Source organism: Chamaea fasciata, unplaced genomic scaffold (genome assembly GCF_029207755.1).
Source record: "Chamaea fasciata isolate MVZ Bird 193981 ecotype frontalis unplaced genomic scaffold, bChaFas1.0.hap1 SCAF_7, whole genome shotgun sequence".
Lineage (NCBI taxonomy): Eukaryota > Metazoa > Chordata > Aves > Passeriformes > Sylviidae > Chamaea > Chamaea fasciata.
The window spans coordinates 49,401,498-49,414,233 of NW_027094092.1; positions in this window are offsets into that span (position 1 = coordinate 49,401,498).

Here is a 12,736-nt window from a genome sequence, read left to right on the forward strand (position 1 = left end):
TAATGAAGAATAATCATATAATGAGTTTATCTCTGAACCTTACAGCTGGAATCTTGTGAACAGTCATCAAATTATATGTTGTACCTGAGGAGGGAACAAAGTCCTAGCACTGTTATGTGTTTGTGCTCTGGTACTCTTCTGTGATCCACTTTGTTTTAAAGACAGCTGATAGATCCCCCAGTGTCAGTGCTGAAGTGAGTCTCCTTCCCCTGGCCATAAGGACACCATCCATCAGTGCCATCAAAGCTATCATCCTGCTTCTTGTTTGTAAGGGAGTTGTGTGAAGGGTTTACACCTCATAGTTTCCCAGTAAATGACAATAGACATCAGTTTGTATCTATCTCATGAGTTTGAAACTTTCATGAAGATGAATGGAGTGTGTCACATCAAATAAGCTCAGCGCCCTCCACTACTGTACTGGGATCCTTTCAGAGTTTTGCCTTTGCAGAGTGCATTTCACCTGTATTGAGCAGATATTGAAGTAGTTGTGCTGTTTCAGTCAAACACTCATTGTTAGGAGAACATATTGATATAATTTACTGCAGGTTGGTGTGCTTTTTATGGGTGTTTGTAATCATTAATCAAGTGGAATATTAATAAAATTGAATTCTTTTATAGTCCTGTGTTTGCAAAGCTTACACTGTCTACCTTAAAAAAAATAGAAAAGGCTGTATTGAGTTGATTTTCCTTCACATGTATGATTTCACACATTTTTCTGTCAATGTCACACGAGAAGATTTGAGTCAAATTAGTGTTAATTTGCTGTATTGGGAGTGAACTTTAGGAAGTTTACACAGTGGGAGCTGGTGGGAACATATCTACACACACTGAAACTTAACTGTTTTTTTATAAAACCCCTTGACTTTGGTGTAGCTTAGTTGACCTCGTTTGTAATATAGAACACCATTTTAGGATGAGTGAAGTAGTGTGTGAATATAAACAATGGTTAAACACTTTTTCTGAGTAATTTTCCTCTTCTGCTAAATGTGCACAAAGGAAACCTAGTACTATTTATTCTGTTTCTAGCCACATGATCTGTTAAAGTTTTCCAGAACCAGTTTTCTACAAGTCCTTATTTTTAAAGCAGAAAGACTAAATAATGTGTCCTACACTGAAAACTGAAAATCATTTGGCTGGTAACATAAACTGAACAAAGATGTTCCCCACATAGTATGGAAAGCTTGCTAGCAACTTCCTTTCACTCAGAGTCTATCACCCTTTTTCATAATGGATTCTTAGAATATTTTAAGAACAGATTATATCTGCACATTTTCTATTTCCTTCTGTGGTGCATCTTTTCTTTCTCAAAGTACGGCTAAATCTTGCCCTTCTGGTTTTGCTAACCCTTATTTTGTCTCACACTTGAAATTGTATTATCAATTCCATGTGGCAGGGCCTATTCCTTCTTATGGTAAACTAAAGTGCCAAGAAGAATTTCATGTTGCATAGTGGTGATAAATGGTTAAAGACTTTTTAAAAAATCTTTTGGTTATATGCAATTCAGTGGATGGCTTTGATGCTGAAATGCATGGTTTAAATGAACAGGCTGTGTGACACATTCACATTTTAAATAATCCTAAAAGTGAGGTTTTTCAGGCCAATATAACAAGTCAAAAGGAAGTGGGAATGAAATTATATATTTTTAATGTAAATAATAACAAGACAAGTTTGAATTATGATAGTGTTACCTTGCTGATTGAGTGATGTGCTTCACTCATAAGAAAGAAGCAGCAATGTGTTTGTTGATATAAACAAGCAATTTAACAAACTTTGATGATAAATGTGATAGAGGTTAAACAAGATTTGTTGGCAAGGTACACTTGATTTTACTGCATAGAAGGTAGGGTCAGAGAAACCTGTCAGGGTGACATTTTTATCTCCTGTTGAGTCATGAGTTTCAAAACAGATTATCTTGCTTCCCTGAGAGAGGAGTCTAGGTGCATCTGAATCCAATTTTAGTTTCATATTTGGTCAACAGTCTAGCTTAGCTAAGAAGTCAAAGTTTATCATGATATTAACCACATAGTGAGGATCTGTTGTGGGAAGGGATCTCTCAGCCTGGAGGAATAACCTTGAGAGGTATCTCTGCTCAAGGAGAGATCCTGGCATGCAGCCTGCTGATGTACAGGAGAGCTCCACGGGCCCTGGGCTGGCCACTATTTATAGAGAATGATGAGTGACTTATGGTCATATTTGCATTCCAGCAAGATGCCTGAGTCACCATTCCCGACAGACCCTGGCTACCACATCCAGAGTAAGATGGATGCAGCTATCACAACACCCACTGGTGGTTATGGCTTAAGTTGGAAGACAGGAGTACACCATGATTAAAGCAAGTTTGTAGGAGAGTGAGGAATAGATCTCAACTCCTCTAGATTTCAACTAAGATAAAAACTTTAATTCTTTGCACCTCATTATCTGCTCCTCTGTTCTGTACAAGGGTTTCACTCTTTGAATCCTCCGATCTTTTAAGATACTTCTATGAATGGTTTCAGTTGCTCCTCTACCGAAAGATAGAATTTTTTTTTGACGCTGTTTTGTACCACAATGACACGGACTCCGAGATTCAAAAGGCTGAAAATGACTTCTTGATTTTTGGGATGTGTCTCCCTTTGATACTATATTACACAGACCAACTTGATTGGTGAAAAAAAGGCAAACTTCTTCAATCCCATTTGTCAGACTTAGAGGGACATCAAGAAGAAGTCCCTCCTTGGAAAAGCAATGAATAACATAGTGCAGTTACAAAAACATTTCTCCTGTTTACAAAAAATTCCCTGAGAAAAGAATTTCAAAAAACCAAAACACCTCAAGGATGGAACCTGGGATACATTTTTATGCTATTTTTCATATCTTTAAACACAAGAAAAAAAAAATAAAACTGCTGTCATGTAAAAAAATGCTAGCGTTTACAGATTTATCAGCAGTGTAAAAATTCTTGATTCATCTTCTGGCCAGATATGTGGAAATGTGGCTTGGTAACTCTGGAAAGTCCAGATAAACACATAGATTTGAAATCCATCTTGGCTATATGTGTACAACATGGGTCTGCTCCCTTAAAAACCTGAGGTTTGAGTCCTGCTGCACAACAAATGACAACTCCTGAGTTAATCCTTCTGCAAAACGTGGCAAATGATACTTGTCTTTTTCTTAATGAGGCCTTGCTGCATAATAAGGGTTATGTAGTGCACAGAATTATTAATGTCAGATGAAGAGCTGCAACTAGAACTCGTGGCTCACTGCCCATCATATTTTTGCTAGGCCAAAGGGTGCTTTACAGATGTAATTTCCTTGTATGCTCTGGATCTCTATATAAATTTTTGCAAGGCATGGAGTATAATGGATGTGTTTAACATATAAGGAGTACCATGGAGCTCCAGGCATGCCTAATGCAGTTTGGAGTTCAGTGTGCCAGGAACAAAAACTCAGTCGGCGTGCCAGGAACTGTGGGGCTCAAGTACCCTTTGTGCAGATTTAGTTCAATCATGGGAATGACTGATTCCTGCTGAAAGTGTAGTAAGGATAGAGAAGGGGTTACTCTGAGACAATTATAGGAGAATTGTAGACCAAAGTAATAATGTCTGGCAAAATTAAAAATAGAAATTCCATGAGTTGATGGACATCTACTGAAACAACTTATTCTGAGGCATTTTATGTGATTTCTTTGTAGCCAAAATGTCTATGAACGTCAATAGGACTTTTTTTTTCTGTGTAAAGAATGCTGGAATGCATTGTAGTGAGTAAGAACCTTTTGCATCAGAAATTCTTGAGGAATGGTTTTGATGGGCAAGAACAATTTCTAAGGACACTCATAAGTGGTACAAGTCCCTGTTAAACAGATCCCTTGACGATAAGAATTGCCAGAATTTTGGCGAATCTGATGGAGATACAATGTACGTGTCAGCTGAGGAACTACTCCCATGGGAAAGATTCAGTCTGAACTCTGCTAATGGGGGTGGAAAGAAAATGGGGGCAGCTTCTACTTATGTCTCCCTTGCATTATGTCTTGAATTCCTGACATGGTTGACGGTCAAAAGAAACGTGACTGAAGCTGGATCACTTATCTACAGAGAGGGTAGGATAAGAACTATTTATACCTGCTCTCATTTGTCTTCATGAATCAGTGAGTAAATGCCTGGCCTTTGTGAAGATGTAGGGTTAAGGGGCATTTAATAGTGAGCATTCAGTGTAATTGAATATCTGCTAGTATGTTGCACATATTTTGTTTTCACTGGAGTTATCAGTAAAGGCCCACATTTCGTAAGGTACTAATACAGTATGGCAGAGATTAGTGTATCATAGAGGGAGGAGGAGAGCTGAAGTATTATCACATGTAAGCTATTAGTGTAATTATATTTTTAAAGTGGTACCTTAAATTGGTTACTTGAAGTGAGTTTCCAGTTTGTGTAGAGGCAGCAGTAGAAAATAATTTTTATATAAAGGCCTCAGTATTTTGTTTGAGTCAACAGCACATAAAGCATTTTAAGTTTGCTTTTTTATTGTTGAATTCCCATAATCTATGTACACTTGGTCATGAAGTAGCTTGTTATTAAAATATAATATCATGTTCATCTGTGATTATTATTTTAATTCAGTGCTCAGTTGACTTATACAAAGCTGCCTGAACTCTTTCAGCAACCACTCTCCTTTCGCCTACATTACATTTAATTTATACCACGATGATAAAAAATTTGATTTATTTTACAACAGATCAGTAATTGTGCTCTACAAATAAGTCCGTAATGATAATCAACAGCATTTTCAACATAATTTAATTTGTCTTCTCCTGAGAGGTAGTTAAATGCAGTAATAATAACACTACTGTTATGGACTCTGCTGCAGTTAATCATGGCCTGAATATGCAGACAGCCCCAATATTGTATTGACAGAAATTAAATTAACCATCAGCTTGGGCAATCAGTGGCTGTACAGCTATTAAAAGTAATAAAGGCAACAAAACCCAACCATAGCCAATTATATTTTGACATATAAACGAAAAAAGACAGATGTTTTCGATTGGAAATTTTTATTTCATTGGAAGTAAAGAAGATATATCTTTTCATATACATTGTTTCCCATGCCTTAATTAACCCATAATACACATCAGAGCTTAAGAATCATACTGACATAATGTAATATCACAGGTGTATTCTGCATGCCCCCTAACACAAACATTTAATTATCTCCATATACAGTGGCTTTGTGTAGCATGTTAACGCAAAGGTGTATATCAAAATGCACAGACAAGACAAGGTGCAACCAACATTCCAAAAAAGTTTCAAGAGATTAGGAGAAGAAGTGTCTCTGTGGGTTCAGTATGGCATGTTTTTCTCAAATTCCTGCTGAGGTGAGAAGCAAAACTCTGAAAAGTTCTGAAAAAGTCAGTGACTTGGGTTGGGTTTTGCAGAGGACAAATTAAGACATTATTTTCACTATATGTGTGGTTAACACTTCAAAATTTTTTTCTTGTGAAGAAGGAAGCATCCATAGTTTGGTAAAAGTTACTTTTATGTTGTGTTCTCTTTAATGTATCTTTCGTCTAGGAAAAATCAAGTATGGATGTTCACTCAAAAGTGGCTAGTTACTTATATATTAAACTACAAAGCAAAGTCTAAATACTTGCACCTGTATATATTATATTAAATTATATATCATGTCTATTCAAGGGAAAATAGAGTAGATCCCACTTAAAGTTTATGGATATTTTATCAGGGAACAATGCTTTTACTTAACAAATCAGAGGAGTTACTAGATAATAAAATCTAAATATATGAATTTGTTTTTAATTTACCTTGTAACAGTTTCTATAGGTTTACAGCTTGGAAAGTGTGTATTTCAGTTTATTGTGATTTATATCTTATGATGAAAACAATATTTCAGGGTCGAAGTGAAATAAAATAGCATAATGTGCTAGTGTTCTTATACAAAATCAAACCCAGCACATACAGGAAGAGTATTTTGAGGATTACAGTCTTATCGGTCTCTTAAGACTGTGTATCATAATCTTATGTAGCAGTTACCTGGTCTATCAATAACTTTCTGGAGAGTTTGAAAAATGGCATTTTTATGGCCATGTCATGAGTTGACTTTTTCAGACTGATGATTAAAGGCATTGCATTTTAGAAGGCTGCAGCTTTATAGATCAGAAAGGAATTCAGTTGCCTAATCTCATAGGAATCCATAAGCTTAGTTCAGATCCACTGAAAAACAAAAATACATGTTTAATTTGACACGTACCATTACCCACTGCATATGACTTTTCCAGTTCCTGAGCTCTTCTTTGGAAAGGGCCTTAGCCAGGAGAAGAAAATAATCTTTCATCTTTAAATCTTTTTACTCTGTAGATTTATTAAATTCAATATAGTTCACTTAGATGGGAAAGGGGAATAATCCTGCAGGAACAAGGAGATAAAATTATGTGTCTTGTGTTATGCAGGTCAAGCTAGGAGCTCAAGGTTTTTGGAAACTCCCTTCTGAGCACACAACCCATGAATTGAAGTTCTTAAAAAGAAATTTGCCCAAGACAAGGGCAGGTTTTACAGAAGCCCTGACTGTACAACTGGAGTGACAGAGAAGATATTTCCATTTTTTAAAAGCTGAAGCACCTGTGAGCAGTAGAACATGTAAGGCCACGTCTCCTAAAGCACCTGTTGGATGTTATTAGGCCTTAGTGATGCCCCAGATTCTCTCTTGTAACACTGCTGCAGACTTCAGATCACCTCTGTGGCAAGCCCCCTACACATGTAAGAGCCAACTTCCCGCTGCTATTCCTAGACAGAAAGTTACGAGAAACATTCTTTCTTCAGCTACTGAATTTCACTAAACATCTAGGAGTTTAATGATCTTTAAAAGTTTTACTCTTTCAAATGTAACTGTAGTTGGCCAGTGGTTTGAATAGGTGCAGAGAGAGACTGACAGGTATATGGGAGGGATTTCTCGTATTCCATAAGAAAGCATCCAGAAGCAATCCTTTCCAGACATTTTGAAGACAGTAATTTTGTAGTACGTACGACAGATCACAAAGTTATAAAGGCTTAATTGGAGCTCATGTGCAGTCTTTCTTCACATTCATATTCAACATATTCTTCTTGCCTCACCCATTAACAGGCTAACTATAATTAAATTTCTTCAAGGGCAATATTTTCATATATAATTTTGGTGCGTATTACACACAGCAGGTGCATTTCTAAATATGAAAGTAACAATATTCTGTCAGACATTAATGTTTATATGTAGGTTGGATTTAGGTATGTCATGCAATGACAAAATTCAGACTTCTTTAAGTTGTATAGGATTGAAAAATTCCTTTTCTACCTATATTTCTGAGCTTTGACTTTCTTAGTCTTTATAAATAACTTTCTTTCTTGAAGAACAATGATTTTGTAAATATGTAACACATGAGGGCCAATATCTATTATGACACTTCTTACCAGGAAAGACAGATATATCATTCATGGATATTTCAGTGATGAGTTATTTTTCCCATCTGCAGCCATGAAGATACATGTCATAACAGAGATCAACTATCATTGTAATGCAATTTTACTTTATGCAGCATGCGTTGTAAATGGTGTTGATTGCTGACAGAAACTCAGAGGGTGGGAGATAAGACTCCTGGTACTCACAGGGCAGGAAATACAACTTAGGGCATAGTGACTCTTATATTTGATCCATATTTGCTTTAATCCTAGAAATTTCTTCCATATTGTCTGCAAGTTTTCTATAAAGAAATCCATTGTATTAAAACACATTCTGGAAATTTTGTTCCTTCAGACACTGTGATGTGTTCACTCATATTTGTTCAGAAGAGTGAGATACACATTAAACTAAGCAGAAGGTTGCCACTGTATTAATTGTAAATTTATTCAGCAGGATGGGAGTCCTAATATAACTATGAAGATCTTTGGAAAAATAGAATCATTTTTTAACTAGCATACCAGAAGAAAAGGTTACTTCTTGCTTACACAGCATTAAGTGAAACATTTCAGCCCTTATCATCCATGTATTTCTAGAAAGGGAACAACTTATCATCAAAAGATAAATCCAGAAAATCCATGTTTTGCTACCAATGCCAGTGGCAAATCAATTGTTCTTTCTTTCTTTCTTTCTTTCTTTCTTTCTTTCTTTCTTTCTTTCTTTCTTTCTTTCTTTCTTTCTTTCTTCTGGATCTTAAATTGTAGTAATCTAGGCCAACAGAGATTTTGATATCAAGAGCAACCAAGTAAACTAAGCCAAACACAAATCTAACCTGAACTTAAACCAAAAGCCTTCCAACATAATTCTGCAAGTTTTGTTTTCTGTGAAAATTTTCTCTTAACTGTTCTTATTGGACATGTTACTTATCATAATTTCTATTTATGGATAACAAAAAAGGAGAAAATATTGACACTGAACATCCACTACTTTCAACTGTTACCTTCATTCTTTCACTCTGATATTGAAAATCTTAATATTGTATTATTATGTATTTCTCTATCTGAAGTTGTCTTGGACAATAAGTAACTGTTCTAGGAGAATTTATCAAGATTATTGGAAATATTGTGCTTGTATGTTTTTTATATACAAAGGCATAATTATGTTATGTAATTTTGCTGTGTTATTAAATGTGTTTGAATTAAAAAAAATATTTAAATGAACAACAGTTATGAGTATACCTATACAAAGAACAGAGATGCCAGTGTGAAGTGGAATGTATCATGAGGTAATTGTGAGTCACAACAGAAAACTGTTTAAATGATCTGAAATTCTCACTTAAAAATAAAAGCTTTTTTGTGTTTCTTCTTTCTTTTTTTTTTCCAATAGCTAAGTTGTAAATGATACTTGATTTTATTTTGAGAATATAATGAGGCCAAATTAATATGACTTCAGTAAAAAAGGAAGACTATTTTTTTGTTCAAAAGACTGTTTTGTTCTAAATGTTCCTACACTTCATAGTTTTATGATTTTTTAAAAATAAATTATTTCTTTTATTTCTCTCATCTTTTCTGGAGTTGAGAAGTATTGACTACATATTTGGTCTATGCTTCTGAACTTTGACACTTTCTCTCAATACAGCGACACATGAGCAAGGTAAAATCTAGGAGACCTTCCTGAATATCCCAGAAAATTGTAGACTGGAAGAAACAGTTGTTTCAGAATGTATAACTTTTTCACGTTTCTATTTCTGTCCAACAATTTATTTTGGTCTAGCATTAATGAAAACATGCTCAGGCAGGTATGTAAGGAAATTCAAAAGCTGTGGACACAAACTGGTGCCAGTATATCACATTGCACCCTCTCAGAGAGACAGGACATAAACCCCCATGAGTGAATATGTAGTATTGGAGTAAATCAGTCAATAATTTGGGGGTTAAGTTGCTTTCAGTAAATAAAGAATCTTATCACACTTTCCTTGGTAGTGAGTTTGTTAAGGCAGGTGCCACAGCTGCACTTTCTGTTGTCTAGACTGCACTTTTGAGATATCCAGTTACTTTCATGATTATTAATACCTACATGAATGCATCTACCCTCCTGCTCACAGGATGTGCCTTAGGAATGGGAAATGGCATTTCACTGGCTCTAGACCCGCAGGCTGGCTGCCCAAAAATACATATAACTTAACTAGTGGGAAGAAACAATTCATTTGTAAGCAACAGTTGAACACTAAGCATCACCCTTCTCATGGTGGTATTGTCTAGAAACCAGAGTGGCAACCGATCAAAACAGAAAACCGTAACTTGAAGAAACAACATGTTATTTTGATAGCTCTTGTTTTAAGAATGCAAGCACAGAGCAGCTTGATTTTTCAGTGTGTTGCTGTTTTAAAACTATAACAGCTGAATGAGCCCTTCTCTGGACATGATTTTTGTATTATCTGTCAGTTCTGTGACTTCTGTTCATTTCCAAAAAGTACTACTGGACGTGCATCCTTAATAATCTTTTATGGCCAAGGAGTTGCTAGACTGAAACATCTGACACAGGAAACTGATCATCCTCCAGTATAAATTTTGCCATAATTGTGGAACTGTGTTTTCCAATACAAAAGACACAAACAGCAGATTTTTCATGCACACTATGGAGTCTCATAAACAGGGATGAGAGATTAGAAATCAAAATGCTAAAGGTAACATTCAATATAAGGTCTTACTTATGGTTTCTGAGTATGAGACTTCCCTGGGGAAAAGGAGCAATGCAGAAAATGCTTTGTCAAACTATTTAATCATCCTTCTTGAAATCTTTTATTCTTAAAACAATTCATGGACATATTATAAATTGCTGCTTTATTGTTTCCCCTTCTTACTCTGGCTTTGTCTTTTATTCCATTGCAGTATTTCCTTTCCATCCATGACATCATCTAACTCTCACTAGGGGAAAGGGGAAAAGAGAAAGAGAGAGAAAGGGAAAAAATCCTCACAAGACTCACCCCCCCCCCCCCGCCCCCTCCCATCCCTTTCTTGGCAACAGAAATACCTTTAAGTGTAACATAATTGCAATCTCTCTGCCCTTTCTCCCCCCTCTGGGACTATTCAGCAAACCCTACAACATACACTTAAATCTTCAGCTTCTTAGAGACACTACACGCAGATGGGAAAGATTTGATTAAAATTACAGTGCTTTAGGTTCAACTTCACCTATTAGGAAAAAAAAAAAATCTGGTGGTGGACTTCTTTCCCTGAGAAATAACTAGGCCACAGTAATTACAGACAGGGCCCTGCTGTGTGCCATGAATAGAATCCCTGGGGTGGTATTTTCCTGTAACCTGTCTATGCAGGGCTGTTGACATCAACATGAATGATAACTATGCCAGGCTTCCTTTTTTTTTGTTGTTGTTTGTTTTACTTTTTATTATTATTATTATTCTTTTTATACCTTAGAAAAAGAAGGGGAGGAGAAAGAAAATGAAATAAGTTGTAAGTGTTGTGATTTACATTTTTTGTGTCAAGGATGCTTTTATGTACTTTTCTATACATCTGTGTTATTATTTTCTTAGATTATTTTTCTTGAAGTTGCATTTTGGCCCTCAAGCAGTGAAGAGACCAACATGAGGAGATTAATAGGCATATAACACTAGACACTCTGGAAATCTAAATGTTAACAATTTTCCCACAACCCAAATTAGTGGGAGCTTTTATTTTTGAGCACTGCCTCACTTTAGGACAACTTACTCATTTTACTAGGTAATGTCCACCAAACTAATTTTATTTGGATTTCATGTCATATTAGACAGCTATACTTTGTTATTTTTTTAGCTGCTAAAAGTCTGAATTACCCAGAGAAAACTTTACTTTGCATTACGTAGCACTGGTGAAATGGAGACTAGAATTATAGCTCCTGGCACACTCCAGGCATTGAACAGAATCTGTTGAAAGTCTACTGAAAGAGAATATCTAATAAGAAAGGGAAGGAAACAGCACTACACAAATTATCAATATGTTAGGATAGGTCCAAAGTAAAGTAGTGGAAATTTAGGTTGAGTTCTAGAAGTGCATATAAGATAGTCACATGGAATTTAGAAGAAAAGGTGCTGTCTGAAAGTCTTCCAAAAATGACGAAAGCTAAAGGATGAAAAGGGAGAATAACAGCAGGAGTTGGAATGGAACACCTGTAGTATTTGTTGGAAGAAGTAGACAAAAGGCAGCAAAGACAGAGTTCCTCCCTTCTCCATTTACACTAAGTGCTTGAGAAACATAAAGCACCAAACTGACCAGCAGTCTTGCCAAGCTCAAACGAAGCTCAGACTCTACTAATAAAGGAAAGTTAAGGGACTTCTTGCATCTTGTGCTGAACTCTACTTTCTAGAAGAGCCTTCATGGTTTGGGAGTCTAAGAAAAAGGCTAGAAAAGTGAATCCTTTTTCTACTAACTCTTGATTGATATTTGCCTTGAAAGTATCTGCTCTTAGCTTTTGTAAGTAAATGCATCCCTGAAGGAGCCTGTCTCAAAATCAATTGCTGGAATCAGTATAGGTAACTCAGGATAATCTGGGAGATGCAACCTATTCCTCCAGAAAAAAAAATAAATCTTTATCCTGTCCCAAGAGAATCTTTGAACAGAAGAGAATCAGAACTAGTTCAGCAGCTAATTGGCTTTTGTAAATATCTAACAAAACAAAAATGAATCAAAAACTCCCAAACCAACTAACCAATCAACCAACGTAAAAAACCCCAAAACAAAACCTCTCTGAGAATAGTAATAACATACTAAAACTAATCGCTCATGCTAGGACACCTGATAAGCTTGAGAAGGAAGCCAACACCATGAATCAATCACAGGTGAAAGCTGATGATTGAGAAATGACAAGTAGACTGAGCATTGACTCTGCTGGCCCATGCAAGGATGGAGGTGTTTATGCTTAAAGTAAAAACAACATGGAGCCTAACCAGAGGATGCAGGAAGCAGATTGACATGGTCAAAGGAAAAGCCTGAGATACTGATCTTTTAAGCACAGTTGTGAATGGATTTGAGCATGGCCTGGCTGTTTTTGTCAAGATTTGAGAAAAATTTGTTGCAGCAATCAAAATGAGAAATGGGAGTCTGGGTATGCTTGCAAATTTCACTTAAAGCTCATAGACAGAGCACCTGTATAGAGGAGAGTTCTGACTTTATGGGCCTGTGTAGAGGGCAGGCTGTGGATATTGTCCACATTCCCAACGATTGGGAAGAATGGGGGAAAGCAGCTCTTTCTCTCCACATTAAGCTCTAGCTCTTTTATATCTGCAAAGAAATGTGTGGAGAGAGAGGCTTAGATTTTGCAATGA